We start from the raw sequence: 16176 nt of genomic DNA, 5'->3' as shown, positions 1-16176 counted from the left end.
TCCGTGGGTGGGACGTGAAATGAGGAAGAGGGGTGTCCAAAGACAGGAGCCAAACCTCAGCCACTGAACAGCGAGGGGAGAGCGCGGGAGTGTGGAGAGAGGCTGGCGAGGGGCAGCCGGTTGCCACTTACCGTTTGGATGCATCTCCTCTGAGCATCTCCTCCGTGCCCGGCCTGTGGACACAGTGGTGGGCCAGATCAGGCATGGATCCTGTCCTCATGGAACTTCCTGTGCAGGAGATGAGGTTCATCCAGGAATAAGATAAATACACATAGAATTACAGATCTGCTAGCGAATGGCGGAGTGAGGCCCAGAGAAAGTGAACAGCCTGGGGAATTAGCATGGCCAGACATCAGGCAAGGCTTCCTGATACGGAGCTGCCACTGAAGGAAGAGAACGGCCACCAAGTGAGGGCTGGGCATCAGATGGCTGGAATGGCATGAGCAAAGGCCCTGGGGCAGGAGGAGAGAGTGCAATATATCTAAGAAACTGGTTAGTGGTTCCTGGAGAGCAGCAAACATCGACACCTAGAGGAGGGAGGGAAGGCGGCCACGTGGGCCCACTGAACCACACGAGTCTGCTTGCTCTTTAAGGACAGCGAGAAGCCTTCACCTTGTTTGGAGTTGGAGGTAAGAAGGAGTGACCTGAGCACATTCATGACTGAAAACGCAAGTGTGGCTGCAGCCTCGAGAGCTGATTGGGTGCACGCTGTGCAGCAATGGTCAGGAATAGAGGGCTGCTCGGGAGGCCGGGGCAGGAGGATTACAAGTTCAAGGCCAGCCTCAGCCACTTAGCAAGGCCCAGTCAACTTAGCGAGACCCTGTCTCAAAATAAAAAGTAACAAGGGCTGGGACGCGGCTCAGGGCAGAGCACCCTGGGTCCAGTCCCTGGTGCCGCCTGCCATGGAGGAAGTGGGCAGAGAGGTGGAGACGTGAACTGGACCGGGAGCCTTTTCAGAGACAGAGCCCTGACTTGCATGAAGAGGCCTCCCTGAGGGAGAGGGCTGTCACAGGCAGCGCTGGGGGTCGTCGCCTCCGACAGGTCCCTGAGGGTGCTGGGGAGGCGGGGCTGGGGAAAGGCGGTGGTTTGGTTTTGGACTTGGGTTCGGAGTACCACGACATCCACATGCAGCTAGATGTCAGGTAGGCAGGTGGGCAGTGGCTTCGGAGCTTGGAGAGGAGGCTTGGAGATGTCACCTGTGCACAGGTGGCCCATAGGGTGGGGGGCGTGGGGGCAGTACTGAGGGGCTGAGCAGAGGTGGAGGGGACCGGGGCTCCACCTGGGGGGACTCCAACATCAACATTCCAGAAGGGGAGCTGGATTCGGAAGTGATAGGAAAAGGTGGCCCGAGAGGGAGGAAGAGACCAGGAAAGTGGGTGTCCTGGAAGTCCAGGGAGCGGGGAGGGCCGCGAGGGCCACAGTGGCCCATGGCCAGAGATTCTGCCTGGAAGCCAAAGTGGGAAGGACTCAAAAGTGCCCACTGGATTAGTGCCGGGGAGGTCACAGGTGGAGTCAGCAAGAGCGGTGGGGTGGTCCCCACCTGGGGCGTCTGGCAGTGGCCTGGATGCTGGCTCCTGGGAGGTGGAGACCCGGGTCCCTGCTGAACCCTTTACCATGCCCGGGACAGTCCCTTCCCATGGAGTCTGCAGAAACCCAGCAGGGGAGCCCTGGGGCTGGGCCCTGATCTGCAGGGAGGTGACCAGCAGCATCTCTTCTTTGGTTAGAGGTGAGATAGAACTGGAGGAGACAGGAGAGAGACCTGGAGAGAGGCCGCCATCCCTCCAAGGCACCAAGGGGGCTCTGCGGAAGACACTGGAATTCCAGCAGCGATGCTGGATGCGGGAGGGGCCAGTCCACGCCTTCCGGCTGCAGGACGGACAGCCTGGAGAGTGGAGCGCGTGCAGGGAGGGAGGGAGGGAGGGAGGCGTAGCAGGCCAGATAAGGACCCCTGCAAACATGTCTCTGACCTCATCCCTGAACCTGCGACGATGCCATCTTATGTGGCAAAAAGGAGTTTGCAGAGATGACTGAGGGGGCACCTGAGATGGGGACGTTGTCCTGGCCTGTCTGGTGGGCGGCAGTGTCATTACAAAGATCTTTCCAAGAGCAAGGCAGGAAGATCAGAGGCAGGGAGACAGATTAGAAGGTGTTCCCTGCGGGCCCTGAAGGTGGAGGAGGGAGCCAGGAGTCAGGGAGGCCAGTGGCCTCTAGGGCCAGGGAACCTCCAGGAGGCTGCAGCCCTGCCTGCGCCTTGCTTTGAGACCCCTGACCTCCAGACCTGCAGGAGAAAACTTTGTGTTGCTCTCGGTCACTGTGTGGGGTGCTTTGTTCCAGCAACAGCGAAGATGGAATTCAGCAAGCTCACGGGTGGTGGGGCAGGCAGGCGCACCCCCTTCAACTCTGTGACCCCGAGAGGCAGGGGCACTGAAGGCCTGCAGAAAACAGATGCTCCAAAGTACCCAAGACCCCTGTGTGCATGCCTGTGTGTGTGCCCGTGTGCGTGCCTATCTGTGGTGTCCAGGCCTCAGGAGCAGCACTGCCTGCCCGGGGGTGGGCTGGAGAGGAAGGAGAAGGGGCTGAGCCACAGCGCGTTGTGGGGCTGGGGTCTGGAAACTCCACGTCCCGCGTAAACCGCACTCATGGGTCAGATCCTGTCCCCAGCTGCCCTTGCCGTTGTCTTCTTGATCTTCTGCTTGGCTTCAGCCATCCAGCAAAACACACCATGTGCACAGCCCCTCAGCAATCCACACACGCCTCACGCTGGTGGGAACAGTGACGGTGGCCACCGGGAGCCTTGGCCTTTGTGTTTATTGAGCACTTACTATGCGTCTGGGCTGTGCTTGTCTCATTTAATCCTCATGGTGCTCTTGCGCACATCCGTCCTTCCATCCATCACCGGGAGCGGAAGCTGAGGCCTGGCGGGTGCAGGTCATTCTGCACAAAGCTGACCAGCTGGTGTGTGGCTGCTGGGCTTCAGGCCTCCCTAGCCTTTCTGCCCTCTCCCTGCCTCCTGGCCTTGTGGACTCCGCTTCATCTTCCTGCACAGCACAAGGGCCTTCTGGCTCCACTCAGCCTGTAAGAAAGCTGGCCCCACTGGGTGCAGAGCCCCACTGTGTGCAGAGTGCCACTGAGCACCTGGGTTTCGATGGACCAACAGGCCATTTCCACTCCATCTCTCCCTCGTGGCCCGGCCTCCTGGGCCAGGTGTTCTGTACTTGCTTCTGACTCTTCAGGAAAGAGGTTCCCCTTCCTCTGCTTCCTCATCCCACCGGAATTTATAAACACCGTAAATATTTGCCAAGATTGCCCAGGCTACCCCTGGACGCTGCAGGCCAAGGACAGGCTACACGACGAGGTGCTAGGGGCCACCATGCAGCCCTGGGGACGCTAAAGAGGCAGGAGGAGAGGTTCCTGCGGACGCCTTTGTTCAGACCCCACCTTGTTCCAGGAAGGATTTTCGCTGCCTCGCAGGATGCATCAAATGCAGCATGATGGCAGATTTCAAGTGGAAGGAAGAGAGAAGGGCAGAAAAGAGGGGCGGAGACCCTGACGGAGCCAGAAAGAGGCTGACATGCAGGCCTGATGTGTTCTTTGGGTGTCTGGGGTCCACATCTGGCAGCCCCAGGCACCCTGTCTGTGACGTGAAATGTGCCAGGGAGCCAGGAACAGGTCTGCCCTTCCAGTCACTGACGCTGGACAGACTGGCCAGCGGCCCTTGTGAACAGGACACTGGTGGCTCGCCCCGTGGGCCTCCAGCCTGCTGGGCCACTGATCCAGGAGAGCAGGTGGGAGGTGGCGTCTCAGTGTTTCCCATTTCAGCTGCCGTCATCATAAAATGGGGATTTCTTGTAGACTTGAACTTGGCATGTGAAAGCTCGTGACACAGAATAGAGTCTGAGCGAGGCCGAGCAGCAGGGGACAGTCGCCGTGCCATGGGACATGGCAGGAACGGGCTGGTGTGCCCAGTTGGGAACTCAGAGAAGTGAGGAGCAGCTGCTGGCCCAGGAGACGTGGCAGGGCCGGGCAGGCGTGCGCTCCCAGGCGGGGCATTTGGGCTGGCTCGTTCCTTTCCTTCCTTTCTTCTTCCTATTTCGGGGAGAGGGGTGGGTACCGGCCCTCGAACACCCTCAACCACAGCCACATCCCTGCCCTTTTAGTTGTTTGAGACAGGGTCTCCCTGAGTTGCTTAAGGGCCTCTTTAAGTTGCCAAGGCTGGCCTTGAATTTGCCATCCTCCCTCCTCAGCCTCCAGGGTCACTGGGATCCAGCGGTGCACCCCTGCACCATCTTCATGCTTTTAAAATCCGTACTAACCAGTGATTTTGAAAATGTCAAACTCTGCGGAAAGTTGCAATAGCCTGACACAGACCCAGGGGCCCTGCTTCCGGAATCACCTGTTGCTACATAACCTTAACCTTTGTTTTAGTTTTTTGTGCACAATTACCACCCTCGCGCGTGCACGTGCGCGCGCACACACACTCTCTTCTGAACTGTTTCAGATTTAGTTCTAGACATCATGAAACTTTACCCCTAAAATCTTCAACTCCTGCTTCCTGAGCCGGGCGGCCCCTGTGCCAGGGTGGGGCAGGCGTTTTCCCAGAGGGCAGCCGGGTAACCATTTCAGGCTGCGTGGCCACGCCCTCTATGCCACGCCCCGCCCCTCCACTCTGCCGGTAGTGCGAAAGCAGCCCAGAGGGTTCTGCTGTCTTCCAGCACGGTGTGTCCCCATAAAACTTGCTTATGAACCCTGAAATTTAAATTTTCTATCAATGTGAAAGTCATATAAATGAAATTAAATGATGAAAAAAATTTCCAATCTTAAAAATATGCAAAAACCATTTTTAGCCCACAGGCCGTATATTTGGGCTGACCTACCATGAGTGGTGGGCGAGCCCTTTCCTGCAGAACCAGGGTACAGCGACTGCAGCCAGGAGCCGTAGCCCGGATGCAGTACCGCGTCATCGGGCCGGTTTTCCAGGTGCCCTGAGCAAGGTCCTTTTCAACCTCCCCCAAGCAGAGTCCGCTGAGATCGCACCCTGCCTGCGTTCCTGAGCCTCCGTTTTCTGGATAGTTCCCCTTGCTTGCTTTTCCTCATTCCAAACGTGGACTCTGTTCGGAGGGTTTGGCCCTCTGTTTGTGGAATGTTTCACGTGTTTTCTTTGTTTGTTTGTTTGTTTGTTTGTTTGTTTTGCGGTACTGGGGTTTGAACCCAGGGCCTTGTGCTTGCAAGGCAAGCACTCTACCAACTGAGCTATGTCCCCAGCCCACGGTCCACGTTGAGATGCGTCGGACTGTTTCCTTGTGCTCGCTTCAGGTCACACTCTGGCCTGGCAGTCCTGTCTGTCCACTCTCAGCCCTTGAGACGCGGGATCTCCGTTTGTCTTGTCTTTTGGTCACTGGTTTTCGTGATCGTTCCTGATTCTTGTCTGCATCGATTATTATTCAGGGTTTAAAATGATTTTTCTATTTTTTCCATTCCTTCTACATTTAATACTTGACATTCCTTGTGCAAAAAAAATGAATAATGCTCATCCTTATCTCCCACCCACCCCCGTTTAGAGGCTGTTTTTGGTGTGGTGGGGCCTCAGGAGTCCTCCTCTCACTCCCAGGATAGAGTCCAACCCTGTCGTTATTCATTCCGATGTGTAAATTGCCCGAGATCTGGCCAGTGGCAGCCCTTGCAGACTGGCTCTTTGTTCTTGTGACACATCCTCATTTCTTGGCACAAAAAGATCTTCCAGCCATGGCCTCTCGGAGTTCTGGTTTCTCTTAGCAGGAGACGCTGTTTAGAAGCCACCATCTCAGGACCAGGGGAGCCTTCGCTCCGGGCTGCCCTTGCTTCTGGGCCTGCACTGGCACTTGAGGGTCAGTTGAAATGGCCTTCAGGTCAGAGACATGTGCAAAGGCCCAGGACACTGGCGATGTGAGGCAAGGAGGGTCTAGGGTAGAGCTGGGTCCTAGGGCTGAACTGAGAAGGAAAAGTGCATTATGCACGCTCGGCTCAGTCTGAGCATCTCCAGGCGTGAATGTGTGGTCCTCCATCTTAAGGATCCTCTTTACATCAGAAGCATTGAAGAGGCTCAGCTTGTGTAGCTGCTTTACAGATGTCGGTCATTGGGTTATTGACTCATAAACCAAACCACAGACCCAGTGGCCCTCCACCAAGATATAATGTGCTGTGAGCCAGTAGAGTTACAACTCTCAAACTCCGACATTGGGACAAATAGTGTGACAGGTGTGATGGCCCACACCTGTGATCCTCGCTGCTTAGGAGGCTGAGGCAGGAGGATCACAAGTTCAAGGCCAGCCTCCACAACTGGGTAAGACCCTGTTAAAAAGAGTGCTGGGGATGCAGCCCAGCAGTAGCATGCTGGCCTAGAATGTGTGAGATCCTGGCTTCCATCTCTATTATTGAAAAAATAAGTGTAGCATGAAAAGTTATTCTGGGCTGATCCAGTATTTCCATTATAGATCAGAAACTAACTTGACCCCCTGTGCTCCTTGGTTCCTTAGCATATTTTATTACTTAGTGATGTTTCTCGCTCATGTGACATCCAGGTGCCTCAGTGTTCATGAAGTCCCAGTGTTGGGTTAATTTCATTGTAATGCTACTCACAAAGGTCTGAACATGAAGCTGGGCAAACCCAAACTTTTTTATACTTATTAAACAACTATAAAAAATTCACGAATGCAGTAGACCAGAACCCCCCACCTCCCAACATCATTCAAATTAACGGCAGCATTTTAACGTGGTGGGTGTTGTTATTTTGTGTCATCCCGAAAGGCACGTGGTGTGACTCCTCACACAGAATCCTGCGGCTTGCAAGCCGCGGGCTGTGGTTATTTTCCCATGCTTTGTGTCCATTTGAAACTCTGGGAAATCTGTTGGCCCCAGGTCCTGGGCTTTGGCCTTTTTGCCAAAAGGCAGCATTTACATACAAAGCTTGCAGCTGTTCTTTTTCACGGGCTCATGGTAATAATCGGTGTTGTGGAATCAACGCTTTGAAACAAGCTAGCTCGGTATTCCGTTGGCAAGCTCTTCCTGGGAAGGGTCAGAGAGCCGGGCGCTACAGACTCCACCGTGTCTGTGGCGAGTTCAGGGTCCCTGTGCTTACGGTGGGCGACGGCCCTTCAAGCTCATTGTGGCGGAAGCCTCGTAAGTCAGAACTGCATGCCATCCTCGACCCAGGCCCCTCCCTCGCCACACAGAGCGCGGTACAGCTTGGTTGTCTCCCCTCGTGGTCACCAGGCTGCCCGGGGGCCGCGGGCACTAGTGTGCCCGGCACGCAGAGGGGCTCCTGAGAAGGCGGGCGGCGAAAGGATCAGGCCGCAGTCTGGGTGTCGCGGCGTGACTGTCGCTCGCAAGGCGTTGTAAAGTAGAAAAGCCCTACGTCCAACCAGTGTAGGCCCAGAACCTTCTGCCCTCCGTTGCCCAAACCTCTTTAGTGCTGACATTGGAATTCCGTCTCATTTTGTTTCATGAACTATTGCTCCTTTTGATCAAATCGTGGTCACGTTTAAAGCTCCTTGAGTGCTGGGGACTGAACTGAACCCGGGGCCTCGTGCGTGCCGGGCAGGTGCTCTACCGCTGAGCCGTGCCTGCGGCCCTGACCCTCCAGCCAGTTAAGAAACACGCAAGCCATCGTTGGCCGTCAGGCGCAGCAGACAGAGGCTGGAGTGGGTCACTAGGACCTCGCTGCTGACTCCTGGCAAGAACATTCTTGCTGGCGTCCTTGCTACTCAGCTGCAAGCCTCCTCTGTGCTCCTGGTCTGGGGCGCCCTGTGCTTCGGCTGACCTGTGGGGCTGGCCCGGCTGCACAGCCTGGAGCTGCAGGGTGCCCCGGATCCGCGCGCGCGGGAGGCCAGAGACTTGGAGCTCACTGCTCGGGGCCTGGCTGCAGGCGGCCACTCCCTCGGGAGCCCCTCCACCTCCCAAGCCCGCTGGCCATGTGCTGAACCCCAGGGCAGGGACCAGAGAAGTTCGGGCCACCTGTCCTCAGTCTAGAGCAGAATCCCAGGGCAGGGGGCGCCGGTGGTGAGGACCTGGGGCTGACTCAGCCATAAGCCTGTGCTCACTGTGGGTGTGGAACTCTCATGGCGATTCCTATTGATTTTTTAAAATTAAAACATAGAATTAAAAACTCTTAGAGAATGTTTGGATCTTGAGAATGTATCCACAGACTCTGGTTTGAGAAGCATTAATTCCTGGGAGACTTCCTGGCCTTGACGGCAGGGGACAGAGTTTCCTGTGCAGAGGGGAGGCCTGACCCACACCAGAGCCGGTTCAGCACCTCCGACCCCAGGCGCCCTCAGCAAATGCTGCTTGGGCTGATGTGCACAGAAACAATGACAGTGGCACCGGTGGCGGCTGCCGTGTGCGAGTGATCAGCCACCTCTGTGCCTTGGCCCTTGGGGTTTCACCACCGGCCCATGGGGTGGGACTCGCCTCCCTCCACAGGCTGGGAATCTTGGGCCTAGAAGGCCACGTCCCCTCTCCAAGGCTGTGCTGCCTCTGTCGGGGCCCGGACTTCAAACCAGAGCTCCGTGCCAGGCCCCAGGCCCCAGTGCGACTCTCTCGGACAGTCCCCTGCCTCAGCCGAAGCCTCCTGCTTTACTCAGCTATTTTGCTACTGTGACTAAAGGATCTGGCCAGCACGTTTATAGAGGAGGAAAGGTTTAGTTGAGGGCTCATGGTTTCAGAGGGCTTAGTCCACAGAAGGCCGGCCGCAATCCTCGGGGCTCGAGGTGAGACAACATCGTGGCGGGAGAGCGTGGCAGAGGAAGGCAGCTCACATGAGATCAGGAAGCAGAGAGATCCACTCTCCAGATACAAACATGCACCCAAAGCCACACCCAGTTCCCACCTCCTACAGCCACACCCACCCCTCAGTTACCACTCAGTTAACTCACGGACTGGTTAAGACTCTGTAACCCAGTCACTTCTCCTCTGAACCTCTCTGCATGGTCTCACATATGAGCTTTTGGGGACACCTCACATCCAAACCTTAACACATCCTACGTCTTTGGGGGACCCTTTCCAAGCATCTGGGGCAGGGTCGCTTCCCCATGCTTGATCACTGCTGCTGAACCTTCCGCAGATACTAATTTTAAAAGAGCTTGACAAGGTGCCGCTTACAGGCCATGCCATTTACCCATTAAAAGTGTGTTGCTCGGCCACTCCCAGTACAGTCACAGAGAGGTGTGACCATCGCTGCAGGTGACTTTTGTGACTTTAAAAAGTCCTGTGTCCTTCAGCTGCATTCCCCTCTGCCCCTCCCCACCAGCCCTAAGTAACCCCCGACCCGCTTTCTGATGGCAGATTTCCTGTTCTGCACGTGGACCTGGATGAGATCCCAGAGCGGGCTTGGCGTCCTCCAGGTCTCCAAGTCTGGCGCGGGCCCCCTTCCCAGCCGGCCGGCGTCCCATTGGTAGATAGACTGTGATGTGTTCCCCTGCCGTCCCCTGATGGGCAGTCGGGTTACAACTTCCTTGTGGCAGCCGTGGACATGCATGTGGATCCACGCTGTTCCTTCTCTTGTGTGCAACACCTCAGTGTGGAGTTGCTGGGTCACACAGTAACTCCACGGTCAGTCATTTGAGGAATAGACAGCTTTCCAAAGAGACATCAGTCAGCATCTCGGCAGGCTTGCTTCCTCCATTCTTGGCCACACTTGTTTTTATCTGACTTTTTGACACCAGCCATGCTAGTGGCTGTGACCTCTCATGGTGGAATTTTAGGTTTTCTTCTCAGTTTTTCCTCCCTCTTGTTCATTGCACTGGTTATTGGGGAAGGGCCACACAGGACAGATGTTCAGGTTGTGTACTGAACAATGCCATGGGCTCTTTGCCATCAGCCTTGGTAGCTGCTGCTCTCTTCCATGCTAACTTGGAAGACTCTTCCAATCCGAAGCATGACATTTGGAGTTGGTTTTGTATGCTGTCTCTCTGGTCACAGGTTCATCCTAGCTTGCCTTTCCCTTTCCTTTTGGCAGTACTGGGGAGTGAACCCAGGGTAGTTCTACCACTGAGCCCTTTTTATCTTATTTTGAAGCTGGGCCTCACTGAGTTGCACAAGCTGACCTCAAACTTGCCATCCTCCTGCCTCAGACTCCTGAGTGACTGGGATTACAGGCGTGAGCCACCACGCCCCACTTCCAGTTTGCTGCCCCCGATGGGAAGTCTTCTGGGTCCAGACCCTGCATGCTAGTCAACGAGGAGGCAGGTCTCAGGCCAGTCTCTGTGCTGGCTGCTCCCTGTGGTTCCGCTCCAGGACTTCAGGATGACCTTAACCTTCACCAGGGGCCATGTTCCTTGCCAAGCAGTGTGGAGCCATGTATTGGGGGTGGTTGGTCCTGGGCCAGTTCCCTTGGCTGGGCACTTTTTACAGGCAGAGCCAAGGGACTTGTGAGGGGAAGAGCCACCTGAATTGGCCACAGGCTCTGGACTCTCGTGTCCCTGGGTTCCGATCCTGGCTCCTCCATCTGCTGGGCGCGTGTCTTTGGGCTGCCTCCTGTTCTCTCTGAGCTCTGGGTTTTGTCCATAAAACAGGGATGCACGCTCTCAGGAGCATGGCTCAGGGGGTTGCTGGGATGCTGTGCTGGCTCAGGCCTGGTGCCTGGCAGTGACGAACAGGTCCCAGCCAGCCTCCCTCCAGGAAGGGAGCCCCGTGGGCTTCAGGAAGGGCCGGGGGTAGGTGTGGAGGGAAACATGTGAAAACCGCATGTGGAATCTGGGACTGCATGCAAGCTGGTTCCCGTTACCAGGCCCCAAGGCCTTTTTTAAGCATTAAAAAAGAGGGCAATCTCGCCATTTATGAAACCTGGACAGACCTGGAGAAGTGAAATAAGCCAGGCACAGGACATATACTCCCTGATACCACTTGTATTCATTAGCTTTCCCTCACTATAACCAAAAACCTGAGGCAATTAACTTATAATGAGGAAAAGGTTATTTTGGCTTACAGTTTTGAAAGTTCCAGTCCAGGATCTGGCAGACCCACAGCTCTGGGCCTGTGGAGGGCATGTTGGACGGCAATGCCAAGGAGCATGTGCTGGAGCAGATCGCTCACTTCACGACCAGGAAGCAAAAGGGTGAAGAAGGAGCCAGTGTCCCAGAATCTCCTTCAAGGGCACATCAGCAACAACTTGAGGACCTCCCACCAGGCCCCACCCCTGATGGTTCACCACCTCCAAGAGGGCCACGGACTGGGGACCAAGCCGGTAACACACGTCCTTTGGGGGACACTTAGCCAAACTCTAACACCTTTACATGAAGAATCTTAAATAGTCAAACTCAGAGAACCAAGAGTTGGATGGTGGTGCCGGAGCTGGGGAAAGAGGAAGTAGGCGTCAGGCCAAGGGTGGAACGTTCCAGAATGAAAGATCAGTAAGTCCCAGAACTGCACTGAGCAGCACGGAGCCTGCAGGGAACCAGACTGTGCAGAATGCGTAGGCCCGCCCAGGAGCAGAGGTCTTGTGTTGCGATCGCCATGGCAACGGTAATGATGAATGCATTTAGAAGGCAGGGAGGGGACGTTTGGAGGTGACGGACATGCTTAGGTGAGGACGTGCTTGTGGCGCAGTTTGCGGCACGGCTTCACAGGTGTAGACCTCTCTCCACGCCTCCGTTGTGCGCATCAAAGACGTACAACTTGGAGTGTTTCCATCGGACCTCAATAAAGTGTTTTTTAAAAAATGAAATTTGATAAAAGGTGGTTTTAGAACAATAAAAAGAAGTGCTCGTTTCCTTACTGGTAAGTTAGGATGACTGGGTTACATCCTGGTTCACATATGAGCTTCACTTCTTAGGAGACTCAGAAGTCAAATATGCACAAAATGCTAATGTTCACAAAATGCTGTGCACAGTGGAGGCACCTGGGGTCTGGATAGTCTCAGAGGCCCCTGTCCAGCTTGTATGTTCTCCACTTCATGTTTCTGGGCACAGAAGAAGCCAGGGTTCAAGTTCAAGTTCAGGGCAGCCTCTTTGTCTCCCTGGTCTTCGGTCTGCTCAGCTGGGGAGTGGCTGGAGAACAGGCGACACTACCCACCTCCCGGGCTCTCAGGAGAAGCCTCTGAGGCTCCGAAGCCCCTTGCCAACTGCGAATGGCCTCACAAATCATTTTTGTGACTGCTTTGTTCTGTTAGGAGGTGCAGGGCGGGACACAGGCTGCTTTACGGATTCAGCGGGCTCCAGGAAAGTGCAAGCAAATCAGGTTTCTGAAAATCCGATTTCTGCAACATCTGGTTCTGGCAGCATTTGGAGGAGCCGAGTGTGGCTCCTTGGTGGCGGCAGACATCTGGCTGCAGAGCAGGCTGTTCCTCCCCGTCAGGTTGCCAGTCTGTGCTCGGCAGATTCGCTGGAACCAGAGGCCACACTGGAAGCTCAGGCCAGGCTCCAGGAGAGCCCTGGTGGACGAGGGGTCATGGGGCCACACCCACCTCTCCACACAGTGGACGAGACTGCGTGGAGTGGGTCACTGGAAACCCGATTTTAAGTTCCAGCCTCTCCATGGCTGTGACCTTGGGCATGTTCCCTACTGGCCTGGGACCTCAGATTTCCGATCTGCAGCATGGAGACAGCCTGAACCACCAGAAGGCCGCAGTGCGGGGCGCAGGATGTCCTTCGCCTGGCTGCTGTCGTGGCTTTTCCCCATTGTCATCTTTGGTGGTTGGCACCACGGTGAGAAGTGGCTCCCTGGCCCTCCTGGACCGGGTTTGACCCTCAAGGCCAGAATCTGATCTGGTCTTATTTTTCTGCTCGTCTGTGCAGGTCGATTCACCAGATCTTGGTTTTAGGTGAACCCTTGGGTCCTTTAGCAGGGAGGGGGCTGGGAGCCAGTCTTCCAGGGCCCTGGGAGGCCTTCGCTGTCCCGTCCTTGTCCGGGACTGGAGATCCACAGCCTGCTCCTGACAAGTGTGGCCTGGATTTGTCATTGAGCGACCGTGGGGTCTGCGGGCTGCAGGATCCCACGTGCCCTCTGCTCAGCACCCCGTCTCCCCTCTTCCCAGGATCTCAGTGTGGACTCCGTGCTCCCTGGGAAGACCCTCAGCTGACCCAGACACAGGCCCCCCGCTCTGGGTTCTCACAACCCCACAAGGTCCCCACCACATGATTCCTGACCACACAGTGCCACTGTGGCCTCTCTTGTGTCCCGCTGGACTGTGGACTGTGACACCATCTTCCTGGAGACCCTGTCACTATGGCCACTGTCCCTGTGACCTCAGGGAGCACAGGGATACACCATTAGAGAAAGTCCTGATTGGTGGGGAAGAGAAGCCAGAACCAGCCTTCAGAAAGCCTCGGCCTTGCCAGCGACAGAGGCCTAAGGCAGCGCCGTGTCCCTCCCAGCGCCCCGGGGCAGAGCGGCAGAGGTGATCACAACTCAGTGGCCACCGCCCCGCAGACCTCCCACCCCCAGAATGAACAGTATCTAACGTGGCCCTTTCATTAATAAGTGCACTCACCATTACGGGGCCAAGGGCGGCCGCTCACCGAGTGCCTTCCTCACCCGTGGTGACGGTCATGCTGCAAGGATAGTTCTGACCCCATGATGCAGATGTGTCTGGGGACATTGCTGGAGGAGGGGGGCAGAGCTCCACGTTCTGCTCATTTATCTTCCTGAGGTTTTTATGACACAAGGGCGGATCAGTCTCACAGACAGACAGGACAAACCCTGCCCCTGCCGTCTCTCCTCCTTTGCAGAGATAACACAGATGGAGGGTTCGATGCGGCTCTCCCAGACCGTTCGTGCTCACGTGAGCACATGGATCTGAGCTGGGGTGTAGCTCAGTGGTGGAGCACTTGCCTGGTGCCCTCAAGGCCCCAAGTTTAATCCCGAGCACCGCAAATAGTTGTATCGGTGGGGGGCGGGGGGCAGGTACGTGTGTGCATTACGTTGTGCTGCTAAACGATTGACAGCTGATTAACAGTGATGGTGGGGAAGTAGGTGCCCAGTTGTGTGGTGTCAGAGATTTTCAAGCTACGCCGTGTGAAATTACTGAACATGGAGTCGGGACAGAATATGAAGTAGAGACAGTAGAGACACTAAACCATAGTTACAGAGACAGTAGAGATGTACAGAGACAGTAGACGTGATATTCTGAGAAGTATATGTGTTAGTCCGCTTTCTGTCACTGGAGCAAACTCCCTGAGATAATCAACTTTTCTGGTGAGGGAGGGTCTGTTTCCAAATCACCAGATAGATGATTAACACCATCATCACTGAAAATGCTCATTGTAGTTAGGGCTTTAAAGGAAGCGAGAGGACATTGGAGAGCCAGTGCCGTAGGAGAGGATGGGTCCGTTCTGTGGAGGGCTCAGTCTTGATCATTGGGCCCCGTTGCTTCTGGGCCTGTGGTGAGGAAAAGCTGCACCCCTCCTGGCGGCCAGGAAGCAAAGAGAGGAAGAGACCGGGTCCCATATTCCCCCTCAGGGTGCACCCCAGGTGATTCAGGACCTCCCGTGAGAAGCCACCTCTTAGAAGTCCCACCACCAGCTCAAGCTGAGGACCAAGCCTTTAACACACCCAAATAGAAATAGAAGTGACGCAGAAAATAGTGAAATGTAGTAAAAGAATCTGCAAGTGGTAAGTTTTGAATATTACCTTTTAAAAATGTATGACTTATTGAACTGTAGTTTTGTACCATTCAGTCTTTAGTAATGGCCACGTGTGACAGGCAGCTCACAGACTTCCTGAGGTCCGCCCTTACTGGCCAGTGCAGGCTGTCTTCAGCGTACCACTCTTGTCTTTCTTAGATGTTAATGGTATATGGTTTTTTCTTTGACTTGCCTTTTATTTAAAAGGCTGTATTCATTCGTTCAACCCGCATTCTAACATCCCCGCGGGACTGGGAGAGCCCTGGGCTTGTCTCCTTTGGCCTGTGTCTGGGGAGGAAGACAGTCCCTTACCACATCCACAGGTAGATCAACAGTATCATCAATGGAAACACTCACTGTCATTAGGACTTTAAAAAAGTAACAAGATGCCACAGAGCTAAAACTGGGGTGAGGATGCAGGGTGCAGGGGAAACCTACATTAGGGTCAGATCAGGAAAGGCTTATTCTGTGGAGGTGACACAATCTGAGACCCGCGAGATAAAAAGGGCATTGGTATCTTTTAACCCAAGCTTTAGATAGCTGGGTGGGACATTTATACCAGGACATGGTCACTTGGGGGCCATTTCTACCAGTTTCCCAAACACACAAAACAAGGCTGCACATTAGTCTTAGAAAATTCTTGTGCCTTAGAAATGAGAGGGCTCCCCACCAACTTCAGCACTGGTGGTCACCCTTGAAGGGAGAAAGGAAAGAAGGACGGGTTGGAGGCAGAGGAAATCTTTAGCTGCATCTTGGGATTTTCTTGAAGCAACAGGAGAGAAAGATCTGAGATGACTGGTGTGACTCTTGTTGGCTCTCACCGATGGACACGGGGTTGTCAGCTGCATTATTCTTTATCATTTCTGAATGATTGAATGATTTTATGATCATTGTTTTTTAAGAGTATGGAAAAGAGGCTCTAGGCATGGAGTGGCCCAGGTTAAAGAGCAGCATGTCTGCAGAAGAGTGAAGAGCAGAGAATCCCAAGGTCAGTTAGATGGCTGGACAGGGATACGGCCTTGAAGGCTGTGACCTTATGAATTTTACCACAAGTGCAGTGAATAAAATCAGGAGCTGTAAGTGAGATGATCTGACTTACAATGAGTGAAAATTTCCCTGTGCTCTGGGGAGAATCCGTAAGGGTTAGGAATAGCATCGGGGGATCGTTAGGAGTGGGTTAGCTCTGCTTCACGAGGCCTTTGGGGGAACCGGCCTTGATCTAGCTCATGTGCCCACACTTACCAGGTTGTCTGCTCAATCAAGCTGTTGGACAAGGAAAACGAAGGAGCATGGCCTCATGGAACCCAGAGGGGCAGAATGAAAGAAAAAGATGGATCTGAAAACAAGAACTGGTTACAAAACCTGTGAATGAAAAATATCCATTGAATGAAAGGTACCCCTTTTACAAAGAAGCAAAGAAAGAAAGGAAAACCTGAGTAGATAGGAGCTTGGGACTAGACACAGTCAAAGAGAGAATCAGTGAATTAGAAGTGAGTTCTCAGGAATTTTCCTTGAGAGATAAAGAAAAAAAATATGAAAAGGTAGTTTAAAGACACAGAGCAAAGAAGGAGCTACTCCCATG

At 54.5% G+C, this 16176-nt stretch overlaps 1 protein-coding gene across 6 annotated transcripts in view; it reads left to right on the top strand.

The window, feature by feature from the left end:
• The window catches only part of PRDM11 (PR/SET domain 11), a 70636-nt gene that overhangs the window by 33245 nt on the left and 21215 nt on the right, over positions 1–16176 (top strand). The gene's annotated exons all lie outside the window — the stretch shown is intronic.

The sequence above is a fragment of the Sciurus vulgaris genome (assembly GCF_902686455.1).
Source record: "Sciurus vulgaris genome assembly, chromosome: 11".
Taxonomy (NCBI): Eukaryota; Metazoa; Chordata; class Mammalia; order Rodentia; family Sciuridae; genus Sciurus; species Sciurus vulgaris.
The sequence above is the reverse complement of the archived record's forward strand: the minus strand, read 5'-3'. Positions and strand labels throughout refer to the sequence as shown.